Raw genomic sequence first — 13,518 nt, forward strand, 5'->3', positions numbered from 1 at the left:
TCTAAAATGTGGAGATGCTACTGTAGAACTGGGATTGGCATGGTAAGAAGTCTCACAACACCAGGTTAAAGTCCAACAGGTTTATTTGGTATCACGAGCTTTTGGAGCGCTGCTCCTTTATTAGATTCCAAATAAACCTATTGGACTTTAACATGGTGTTGTGAGACTTCTTATATTCTAAAAGGGTGATCTTGTGTAAGAAATCTCATTCAGAGGGACTTCTAAGATAGGCAGTTCAGATAAGAAAATATCAAAAGGAAAAGCAGTCTATCAAAGGTGGAATTTATGCTATACAGAGAGCTGATCCAAGCCCACGGCCACATACAGAAGGAAGCTGTGTTTACTCCAAACCAGCAAGTGTCAGGAGAAATCATGTTTAAACTGCCATTTTGTCTATATTCCAAGCCAGAAGCAAACCCACAAGAGATATAGGTGCCAAGTATGGTAACTATTGTTGGATTTTGTTTATAGTTTAAAACCTATGGGCCTGTGTTTGGAGAAGTTTAGCTCTGAAGTTAGAAAAATACAGGGATTTGGAAATGGGTCAAGTTAAATATTTGTGTATCGCCATCAATGTAGTTAAGTGTATGTTTTTAATTGCCTTTATTGTTTGTTTCACTGTTTCACGGTTTAATAAACATTTATTTTGTTTAATTATTACTTCAAGACTGGAACATTCTTCCCTGAAATGTCTTCACATTTTTCCTCACATTATGTCAAAATTGCATTCCAAGTTTCTTTTCTGTGATTTAGAATACCCTAGAGTTTAGTAACAGCCGGGTTCTTAACGATAGCCATTTGTGAGAAAGAATGTTCCAGATTTCCATTACCCTTTGCATGAAGAAGTGATTCCTGAGATCACTGCTGAAATTTTAAAATCTTATCATCTTATCATCTTGTTCTAAATCATCAGAGGAAACAATTAATCTCTCCCCATCCTCCCTCATCTTTAACACTCCAATTACAACACCCCTCAATCAAGTGCCCACACACACAATTACTCCTGATTTTGTTCCATTTGGCAATCTCAGAGAGACCCCATCATGGCTGATGTATGAAACGGAAACATTCTGACACGAGTGGAGGGAAGGGCTCCCCTGAGGTTGGTGTTAAGACGTAACTTCTGGGCAAAGAAAGTAAGAGTAGATTTACCTGACCTGTACTAACCCTTAGTGTTTGAAGCTGGAACTAAGTGACAAGGTGTTTACTTGATCACTGTTTAGATTATCTGAATGGACTCAATTTTTAGCAAATGACATCAATAAATAAAAGCACTGGACAATCTGCGCTGAGGGTGGAGTTGAGTAGTGTTGAGTGACAGAGGTGAAAATAGGCAGATTTAGGAATGGCGTGAATATCTAGTCTGTAAGCTCATCTCTGGGTCAAATATGACACCAAGGTTGAAAACAGTGTAGTTCAGCTTCAGGTAGTTGCCAGGGAGAGAGGCGGAAATGATGGCTTGGGAACTGGGTTTGTGGTGTGGAGTGAATGCAATTAATTCATGCTTCCCAATGGCCTAAATTTTCAGGAACGCATCCCTGCCAACTTCTACAGGCCCATTGCCATTTTACGCTCAATTTTACACCAATCAGATTGGCCAACAGCCCTCAGACCCTCCAGGCACAGCACTTCAGTGGCTAGAAAAGGTACTGCAGTGCCATGCCTGAGGCTAAGTCCTGGGACTGCACTTATGGTAGGTGAGGGGAGGCGATGCTCAGGGAAGTTGGGACAGGGGCAATCTTGGTGTTGTATGAGGGAAGTGGGGGGGTGGGGGAGGAGGTGGGTTGGGACTGTGGGGGGGAGCAGAGGGAGGGGGTGGAAGGAGGCAGGGTCAGAGCTCCCAAGTCCCTAAGATGATGAAGAACCCCAGCCCTCCGCGGAGTTCACCAGTTACTCTGAAAGCCTGAAGCAGCCTGGCGGGCACTGTGTGCTTGTGCTTACTCTCCAGGGCCACCTGGCTATGAAGATAGTCATATTAGTGGGGCAGACACTCCGGTTGTATGACCGCCACCACCCCCCCCCACCCCCCCCCCCCCCCGCCCCCACTCTCCCCCTCAACCACCCACTGTCTGAACCTCAGTCCCAATTTATAATCCTTTATTAAAACCAATAATCAATGCCACTGTAGTAGGATTTGGAACTATGTCCCCCTAGATCATTAGTCTCTGGATCATTAGTGCACTGACATCACCCCAGCACCAGCATCCCCTCCTGCTGTCTCACCTGCTTTCTAAGGTGTTTGCTGACCAGCACAATTCCATTAGATTCATGATCCAAAGTATGTTTGCCAGGACTGCAGCATGTTTAAAACGTTAGTTGAATAGGTGCTGCTCATGAGTTCTTTTGCATTAAGACAGGAACTCAACAGGATTGCCAACTGTCCGTGATGGCCGGGAGTATCTGAATGTTAAAGATTCATCTCTGTCGGACTGCTCTGAGCAACCTAAGTGAAAAATCATTAAAAATTTAAAAAGAAGATTCTTGGAATGCTTTTTCTATTACTCCAAAAATGTTGAGGTGGGTAAAAAGCACTAATATGGAATATTGGTATGGCTCCTGCTCTGACCAAGACTGCAAGAAACTACAAAATGTCGTGAATGTAGCCCAGTCCATCACGCAAATCAGCCTCCCATCCATTGACTCTGTCTACACTTCCCGCTGCCTCGGCAAAGCAGCCAGCATAATTAAGGACCCCACGCACCCCGGACATTCTCTCTTTTGTCTGCATCTGGCATGTGGGAGTCTTTTAAGGAACTATTGATAAGGCTGCAGGATAGGCATGTGCCTGTAAAAAGGAAAGATAGGAAAGGTAGGATTCGAGAGCCGTGGATAACCAGGGAAATTGAGGATCTGATGAAAATGAAAAGGGAGGCGTACATTAAGTCCAGGCAACTAAAAACAGATGGAGCTCTGGAGGAATACAGAGAGAGTAGGAAAGATCTCAAACGGGGAGTTAGAAGGGCAAAAAGAGGTCACGAGATGTTCTTGGCAGGCAGGATTAAGGAGAATCCTAAGGCATTCTATTCATACGTTAGGAACAAAAGAGTTGTCAGGGAGAAAATCGGACCTCTCAGGGACAAAGGAGGGGAATTATGCTTAGAACCCAAGGGAATAGGGGAGATCCTAAATGAATACTTTGCATCGGTATTCACGAAGGAGAGGGGCGTGTTAACCGGGAGTGTCTCGGAGGGAGGTGTTGACCCGTTAGAGAAAATCTCCATTACAAGAGAGGAAGTGTTAGGTTTTTTAGGGAACATTAAAACTGACAAAGCCCCAGGGCCTGATGGCATCTATCCTCGACTGCTCAGGGAGACGAGAGGTGAAATTGCTGGGCCTCTGACGGAAATCTTTGTCACTTCTTTGGACACGGGTGAGGTCCCTGAGGATTGGAGGATAGCGAATGTGGTCCCGTTGTTTAAGAAGGGTAGCAGGGATAACCCAGGAAATTATAGGCCGGTGAGCTTGACGTCCGTGGTAGGGAAGTTGTTGGAGAGGATTCTTAGAGACAGGATGTATGTGCATTTAGAACGGAACAATCTCATCAGTGACAGACAGCATGGTTTTGTAAGAGGGAGGTCGTGCCTTACAAATTTGGTGGAGTTTTTTGAGGAAGTGACAAAAACGGTTGATGAAGGAAGGGCCGTGGATGTCGTCTATATGGATTTCAGTAAGGCATTTGACAAAGTCCCACATGGCAGGTTGGTTAAGAAGGTTAAGGCTCATGGGATACAAGGAGAAGTGGCTCGATGGGTGGAGAACTGGCTTGGCCATAGGAGACAGAGGGTAGTGGTCGAAGGGTCTTTTTCCAGCTGGAGGTCTGTGACCAGTGGTGTTCCGCAGGGCTCTGTACTAGGACCTCTGCTATTTGTGATATATATAAATGATTTGGAAGAAGGTGTAACTGGTGTAATCAGCAAGTTTGCGGATGACACGAAGATGGCTGGAATTGCGGATAGCGAAGAGCATTGTCGGGCAATACAGCAGGATATAGATAGGCTGGAAAATTGGGCGGAGAGGTGGCAGATGGAATTTAATCCGGATAAATGCGAAGTGATGCATTTTGGAAGAAATAATGTAGGGAGGAGTTATACAATAAATGGCAGAGTCATCAGGAGTATAGAAACACAGAGGGACCTAGGTGTGCAAGTCCACAAATCCTTGAAGGTGGCAACACAGGTGGAGAAGGTGGTGAAGAAGGCATATGGTATGCTTGCCTTTATAGGACGGGGTATAGAGTATAAAAGCTGGAGTCTGATGATGCAGCTGTATAGAACGCTGGTTAGGCCACATTTGGAGTACTGCGTCCAGTTCTGGTCGCCGCACTACCAGAAGGACGTGGAGGCATTGGAGAGAGTGCAGAGAAGGTTTACCAGGATGTTGCCTGGTATGGAGGGTCTTAGCTATGAGGAGAGATAGGGTAGACTGGGGTTGTTCTCCTTGGAAAGACGGAGAATGAGGGGAGATCTAATAGAGGTATACAAGATTATGAAGGGTATAGATCGGGTGAACAGTGGGAAGCTTTTTCCCAGGTCGGAGGTGCCGATCACGAGGGGTCACGGGCTCAAGCTGAGAGGGGCGAAGTATAACTCAGACATCAGAGGGACGTTTTTTACACAGAGGGTGGTGGGGGCCTGGAATACGCTGCCAAGTAGGGTGGTGGAGGCAGGCACGCTGACATCGTTTAAGACTTACCTGGATAGTCACATGAGCAGCCTGGGAATGGAGGGATACAAACGATTGGTCTAGTTGGACCAAGGAGCGGCACAGGCTTGGAGGGCCGAAGGGCCTGTTTCCTGTGCTGTACTGTTCTTTGTTCTTTGTTCTTTCACCTTCTTCCTTCGGGAAAAAGATACAAAACTCTGAGGCCACGAACCAACCGACTCAAGTACAGCTTCTTCCCTGCTGCTATCAGACTTTTGAATGGACCTACCTCATATTAAGTTGATTTTTCTCCACACCCTAGCTGTGACTGTAACACTACATTTTGCACCCTCTCCTTTCCTTCTCTATGTACAGTATGCTTTATCTGTATAGCGCGCAAGAAACAATACTTTTCACTGTATGTTAATACATGTGACAATAATAAATCAAATCAAATTTTTAAAAAGCCTAAGAGTTGATATTTTGTCAATCAGAAAGTATTAATCATTTTGGTATAATGCAGCCAGCAGCAATGAGTATTAGAGTTTGTTTGCACTGCACTGCACAATTCCATTAGATACACCCAGACATTTAAAACAAAGATAGCAAAATTGTCAATGTTCCCCTGTCCTTGTGTATGTTTCCTGCAGTCATAAGCCATAAGTGCAAAGATCTTACCTAATCATCAATCAACCATCCTAACATGTGACCCTGATTCATTACGCTGATATAATGGATTGTCACAAGGTGAAAGCATCACGACAGAAAGCATTAACATACACTCTAAGGTGATTGGCGTCACACATTATTTGGACATTTATTGAATGAAAGCCTTTCCCATTAATTAAATTGAGGGGGTCGGTTTTGCTGTCCGACACTTTCAATCCTTCATAGATCACATCATTTGCTCCTTACCCCGTGGTAATCCTGCTAATCTACAAAATTGGACAGTTAGCATTCTTATTCCAAGGAAAAGCAAGGGCCATCTGACCAGTCTATCAATGGGTCTTCATAGCACAGTAATGTGCTACTGCCTCACTAGGGCAACAAATGTCTCGCAAGAACACCTGGAATGATCCAGTGGCAAAAACGTTTCAGGCACTAATCACCTTCATTGCTACAGATAACGTTGTTCTCCAATGGAAAGTGGGCTACAGTTCTTCAGCCATCATAGAGATATGGGAATATCAGTAGACCATTCAACCACTTATGTCATATTCAATTAGTCCATAAGTTAACTGTTTCTTAAATGCATCAACTCTTCATGCAAGGAAGTGCTACTTCTAATTGACTCTCAGTGACCTACCTCAATTTTTAATTCGTTCTGGACTCCCCTGCCAGAGGAAATAGTTTCTATCTAATCATTTTAACCTCCACAACTAGATAAGTGTTTGGCGTAACTCTTCAACCACCTTCTGGGAAAGCATTAATCTCAAAGCCATTGTTGGTAATTTCTAAGCCTGTGGACCAAATGGCTAGGCCTTTCTGCTTGTTGTGTTGGCTTTCTCAGTCCTGTAAGCTCGGATTTGACCAACACAATGCAACATATGACAGAATGTCAACCACAGATGACAATCATACAAACGGATTTTCCAGGATCTTTGACACTGAAATCTGACTCCGCCCACAGCCCCGGCCATGCCGACAGGTCAAATCCATCGCCATGGCGAGTTTACACTAATTGCACCCATTAGCAGGACTTCAAAAAGACTCTTAAAATTGATTCTTAGGCAGAAGGACATGGACGGGGCAATTATAATGGGTTTAATTTATTTTTAATTCCTTACAAAACAGACCGGTGCACAACAATAAAACACGTAGGTGTCTCGGTATATTTTTTCAAGTTATTTTCAATTGTTTAAAATCAGGCAGCTCGCCTGGTGGTGGACCAGAGAATATGATATAAAATGATTGTTTTAGGTGTGATGCCCATTTTCAGTTTTATTAATCAAACTGCACAAGTAACAATACCAAGCTGCGTCAAGAAATACATTATAATGCAATTTTTTAAAAACTCCAAAATGTCACCTAAATTCACAGGTTTGTGGCCTTTTTTTTCTATTCATTCATGGGACATGGGTGTCGCTGGCTGGCCAGTACTTATTGCCCATCCCCAGTTGCCCAAGAGCAGCTGAGAGTCAACTACATTGCTGTGGCTCTGGAGTCACATGTAGGCCAGACCAGGTAAGGACGGCAGATTTCCTTCCCTAAAGGACATTAGTCAACTAGATGGGTTTTTCCGACAATCGACAATGATTTCATGGTCACCAGTAGATTCTTAATTCCAGATATTTTTTATTGAATTCAAATTCCGCCATCTGCCGTGGTGGGATTCAAACCCGGTTCCCCAGAACATTAGCTGAGTTTCTGGCTTAAATAGTTCAGTTATAATACCACTGGGCCATTGCCTCTCCTCATCAATAAGCAAATATGTGGAGACTTGAGCAAAAATAACACTTCCGAAAACTGCCCCAAACTTCAGCACTATTTTTACCCAGCTCTCTGATTGTGCCAAAAGTGGAAATTCATGGTTTGTCTGTCTGTCTGTCTGTCCGTCTGTTTGTCTGTTTGTCAATTTGGAACATTTGAAATCACATTTATTAAAGTGGAGTTTAATGTAACATGCAAGCTGTTCCACACACTTTGCAATAGCCCAGTTTCAAAGTGATTGCAGCCCAATGTGGGGCTACAAATGGCATGGGTAAAATGGGTTGGGATTAAAATCAGTATGTCCCATAATGTGTTGGGTGGCACACTGGTTAGCACTGCTGCCTCACAATGTCTGGGACCTAGGTTTGATTCCGGCCTTGGGTGACTGTGGAATTTTCACGTTCTCCCCATGTCTGCGTGGGTTTCCTCTGGGTGCTTCGGTTTCCTCCCACACTCCAAAGATGTGCGGGTTAGGTTGATTGGCCATGCTAAATTGCCCCTTAATGTCAGGGGGATTAGCGGGGCAAATACGTGGGGTTGCGGGGATAGGGAGTGGATGGGATCGTGGTCGGTGCATACTCAATGGACCAAATGGTCTCCTTCTACACTGTAGGAATTCTATAATTGTAGCACCTTGCTGTGGAGATTGCAGTAGAGGTGGGCAGCACACAAATTTGGTGCTACCGCCTCATTTACCTGGTAGTAGTGTTGGGCCCAGTAATGTCTGCGCAACTGCCTGTCTCTGCACTCACCACGTGCACCTAGCAGCATTGTGGAGTCACGCATGCTGCCACGATCTTGTTTGTGGATACTTGTGCTCCAAGGGGCCCGCAGGGTCTCACAGCAGTTCATGCTGGAGCAGAATTCTAGGATTGCAGAGGCCCCATCCCAGGAGTTTCAATCACTCCATGAAGATCATAGAATCCCTGCAGAAAGAGGCCATTCGGCCCTTTGTGTCTGCACTGACCACAATCCTACCCAGGCCCTATCCCCATAACCCCACATATTTACCCAACTAATCTCTCTAACCTACGCTTTCCAGGACACCTCGGGTCAATTTAGCAGGCAATCAACCTAACCCACACATCTTTGGACTGTGGGAGGAAACCGGAGCACCCGGAGGAAACCCACGCCGGCATGGGAAAAAAGTGCAAACTCCGCACAGACAGTGACTCAAGTCGGGAATCGAACCCAGGTCCCTGGAGCTCTGAGGCAGCAGTGCTAACCACCATGCCACCTTCTTTTCTCTCTCAGAGTGTGTGCATTTATGCTACCACTACAGTCATTCCACCAGTGCCTGTCAGCCAGCCAACCCCAAACCGCTATAAAAGCAAAATACTGCGGATGCTGGAAATCCAAAAGAACAGCAGGAAACGCTGGATAAACCCAGCAGGTCTGGCAGCATCTGCGAAGTGAAACAAAGTTAACGTTTTGGATCTGAATGATTCTTCTACTGGACCATATTTCCTTTTGTAGAAGGATCATTAGGACACGAAATGTTAAATGGAATTTTACCACCCCGCCCACCACGGGAATCAAAGCAGGCGAGGGGGTGGTGAAGGGGAGGGGGGGGGGGGGGGCGGGGACAATGGAAAGGTCCACTGACCTCAGGCGAGATTTTATGGTTTCGGGGCGAGCGATGCTGTAAAATCCCACGCGTTAACTCCGTTTCCATCCATAGATGCTGTGTGACCTGCTGACTTCGTCCAGCATTTTCTGTTTTTATCTCAACCCAAACTGCTGCTGCCCATGGTTAGGGGGTGCAGTCCAATGGCACGCATGCAGCTGAAAGCATGCTTTCAGTGTGTGCATGTCGCATCCACACTTGCACCCTTGCATAGTGCATTGCACAGGCCATGTCAGGAGAGTCCTGAAGTAACCCAGTCATTTTCAACTTTCAGGATTCCATTAGCAATGCCACACAGCTGAACTTTTTAACACACCTGTTTAAAATAACTATAAGTGTTAATAACACACCATACTGTACCAATTTGCTCCCTCAACTATGAAGCTGGAGTTGAGACGAATGAGGGGGGGGATCTTATAGAGACTTATAAAATTCTAACAGGACTAGACAGGGTAGATGCAGGGAGGATGTTCCCGATGGTGAGGGAGAACAGAACCAGTGGTCACAGTCTGAGGATTCGGGGTAGGACATTTAGGACGGAGATGAGGAGACATTTCTTCACCCAAAGAGTGGTGAGCCTGTGGAATTCATTACCACAGGAAGTAGTTGATGCCAAAACATTGAATGTATTCAAGAGGCAGCTCGATGTAGCACTCGGGTCGAATGGGCTCAAAGGTTATGGGGAGAAAGCAGGATCAGGCTATTGAGTTGGATGATCAGCCATGATCGTGATGAATGGCGGAGTAGGTTCAAAGGGCCAAATGGCCTCATCCTGCTCCTATCTTCTATGTTTCTATGTAAGCAATTATATTGAGCAGATAATGCTTCTGATTAATAATAAAGTAAGAGCTTGATACAAACAAGTTAAGTCTTGACGTGACAGCAACTGACGGTAAAACCCATCATTGTAACATCCTCCTGATTCCTCTTTTGATTTTTGAATCCGTTTACAAGGTACTGATATCATAAGAGGATTTGATTTTGGATGAATTATTGGGTCAAATAGTGTGAGAGGTTGAATTAACATTTCATTAAATCACTCCAGTTTTATGTCCATGATCATAATACTAACACTGCAACAACTTCAATAATTCTTCCAGGCATATCTGTATATCCATTGATTCAGAGGGAAAAATGTGCAACAAAAAATCAAAAGGATAGATGAAAGTTAATGCTGACTCTCTGCAGTAATTTATTTTTTAGGAGTTGCTAATTGCAAGCCTCCTTCTTTAATTCTTTGGCAAATAATTGAAATTGATTGCCCCATTATGAAAATATAATTCTTCGCCATTTGTTATTGATTTTCAAACTGACAAATCTAATTATATGCAAAATCTTCTCAGTTAAGTCAAACATTAAAAGCAAATCTGTTTTCTAAGCTGCACCTACAATGTGGGGCAGTTTTGCCTGAAGGGCAAAGCAGGGACAACACCGATGTCAATGGAAATAATGTCCTTGAACCGCCACTGTTACATATCTTTCAATAGTTCTTTCAGTGTTATTTTAACCCATGTACATTTATAATTTAAAGTTGTGTGATTTGGTGGAAAAGCGAATTTGTTCATCTCTGTTAGCTGCTTTCAGGATGTCATTAGGTATTTGATCTCCAGGAGCTGCATTCTATTAATTTTCTTTTGGGACTTCTGAAGAATTTAATCAACCCTCCCTCTTTGCAATTTACTTCTGAGTGTGAGTGTGAATCTCTGGAGTGCATGTGTGAGTGAGAGCTGGAACGTTTTTCTTATTTTTATCTCTGAAATGTTGTTTTTCCTTTTTTTCCGAAAGCACAGAAGGGAATCTGTCTGTGTGAGTCTATTACAGTTACAGCATCTAGGCAGTTAAATACTGATTGAGTTGCCAAGCGAATTTTTAAAAAACACCTGTCACGCTCAACTGAGAGAGGGAAAGAAAGTGGAGCCATTCTTGCTCTCCACACCTGGCTGTAGAACCGTAGAATCACCCCAGTGCAGGAGGAGGCCAGTCAGCCCATGGAGTTTGCATCGACTCTCCAACAAAGCATGTTTCCCAGGCCGACCTCCCCCCTGCTCTATCCCCATAACCCCGCATTTACCATGGTTAATCCCCTCAAACCTACACATCTTTGGACACTAAGGGGCAATTTAACATGGCCAATCCAGTGAACCTGCACATCTTTGGACAGTGGGAGGAAACCTGGAGGAAACCCATGCAGACACGGGGAGAATGTGCAAACTCCACACAGACAGTGACCCAAGCCGGGAATTTAACCTGGGTCCCTGGTGTTGTGAGGCAGTAGTGCTAACCACTGTGTTATGGTATACCACTGAGAAAATGCATTACTAATTAATGTCACAACAACATACACAGAAATCTATGAATTAAATATTCAATTCTGACTTTCAGTCTCTTTGAATGTAACAAAATATAGAGAAATATATAAATTGTGAACAACCTATTCTTAAGAAATCCTAACAACGCCTTTACTTTCTCCAGAGATTAAAGAAATTCAGCATGTCCGCTGTGACTCTCACCAACTTTTACAGATGCACCATAGAAAGCATCCTTTCCAGAGGTATCACAGCTTGGTGTGGCTCCTGCTCTGACCAAGTCCACAAGAAACTACAAAAGGTTGTGAACGTAGTCCAGTCCATCATACAAATCGGCCTTCCGTTCATTGACTCCGTCTACACTTCCCGCTGCCTCGGAAAAGCAGCCAACATAATCAAGGACCCCGCCCATCCCGGACATTCTCTCTTCCACCTTCTTCCATCGGGAAAAAAGATACAAAAGCCTGAGGTCATGTATCATCCTACTCAAGGACAGTTTTTTCCCTGCTGCCATCAGGCTTTTGAATGGACCTACCTCTTATTAAGTTGATCTTTCTCTGCACCCTAGCTATGACTGTAACACTACATTCTGCACTCTCTCCTTTCCTTCTCTATGTACAGTATGCTTTGGCTGTATAGCGTGCAAGAAACAATACTTTTCACTGTATACTAATACATATGACAATAGTAAATCAACTCAAAACCTTTGATATCTGACATGTAAGAATATAATTTTGTTTTACAATCTTGCTGATATACAATGGATTGTTTGATATGTAAAGTCTACCTCTAGTTAACATGTATTCACATACCATATAGCTGGACTCCACATTGTCCACCTATGAGCCAATTCAATACTCACAGGCTGAAGGTGCAGCCTTTTATTAAAGGAACAGATTCAGTGCTGTAAAGCGACTCATAAGTTACACTAACATGCTTGAATAGAAAAATGAGTGCAGCAACTTGGTTCCCCTGACATCTTCAATCACATTGAAGACTTTGGTATGGAGGGATATGGGCCATATGCGGGCAACTGGGACTAGCTTAGTGGTTAAATAAAAAGGGCGGCATGGACAAGTTGGGCTGAAGGGCCTGTTTCCATGCTGTAAACCTCTATGACTCGATAACTCCAATTTATTTTTGTTCTGGGTTTATCCAAATCATTAAGGCAATGGTTAAAAATGTTACCTTCTAATAGTTGAAGCATCCACAATGTCATGTATTTACCTCAGCAGTGAAAGAACGGCAAGACATTGTACAAACATGGATACGGCTTTTAAACATGGTATATTTGTTCCATAAGGTTTAACAACTCAATTCCTCACTCGGAGAGGTTTGCCCTGGGCATAATGTGGACACTCAACACATAAGTAAGACTCATTCCACCCAATTTGCACTATGTTATTGGATCATGGTGATTTGAACTGAATGCACTCTGACAGCTCTTACGCTCTGTGTTATGGCCCGACACAGTCCACGTGATGGATGGAGCTAAACTTACAGCCCACACTGATATGTCTGTCCTCTGTTGCAGATCAAGAAGAGGACAGTAGACTCAAGGCTGTCCTGTCAAGTGATTCGAATATGTGAATACACCGACTAGCATCCTATTTGAATCAGCCAGACCTGCAAAGCTATGCTCTGAATTCAGATTAGAGCAGCTTTTCACAGTTTACACCAGAAGTTTCACTTCACCGCAGCTGCCAATAGATAATAAATGTGAATTCGTACATGCAGTGCACAGGGGCCCCTGTCCAGTTAACAGCTAACCAGGAAAGTGAGGTCCATGGTGCATGCACTGCAGACAGTAATAATGCATAGGATTAGAATACACCAACTGAGACCCATCTTCAGTCAATGCTGCAGGTAAAAATGTGATGAGTCTTCAGGTAAAAATGCTGATTTGAATTTGATTCAAAATACGTCAATTCACCTTCCCTTCATCAAAGTGATCCCACAAACACACAGAATGAATCTTTATTCCCTCTATTCCACATGGGAGACGATTTGTCAGATTTAATACATTTCTACCCACGCTTTTTGTGCACGATCCAGACTGCGGATCATTGGCTGAAAACCTCAAAATATGTTTGAAGGAAAATAATCAGAGCCACGACTTTTCCACCGTAGCATCAGATGAAGGTTATCTGATTGCTTGAAACACAAACGCAAAACATGGGCCATGCTCTTCCGTAAGCTGGTTCTTTTTATAGGTCCCCATCTTCAATAAAAGTGACTCTTTTTTCCTGGAGGCAAACACATTATGCATGGTCTTCAGTCTAATACAAGCTCTGCTTTTCATATAATTATACATCTGAAAAATATCACAAAGTTTTGAGAATGTCACAGCATTCCAAATGGTTTTGAAGGCAAGCGCTTGAATTTGTAATCTATTTTTGTTTGTGAAGATTAACGAAGAATAACGATATTATGTATTTTTTTCCGTTTGAAGTTCCTCCTAAAACATTTGCTGTGACTTTCCAATAAAAACGACTTTAATGTCCTTTGAGAATA

Source organism: Mustelus asterias, chromosome 10 (genome assembly GCF_964213995.1).
Source record: "Mustelus asterias chromosome 10, sMusAst1.hap1.1, whole genome shotgun sequence".
Lineage (NCBI taxonomy): Eukaryota > Metazoa > Chordata > Chondrichthyes > Carcharhiniformes > Triakidae > Mustelus > Mustelus asterias.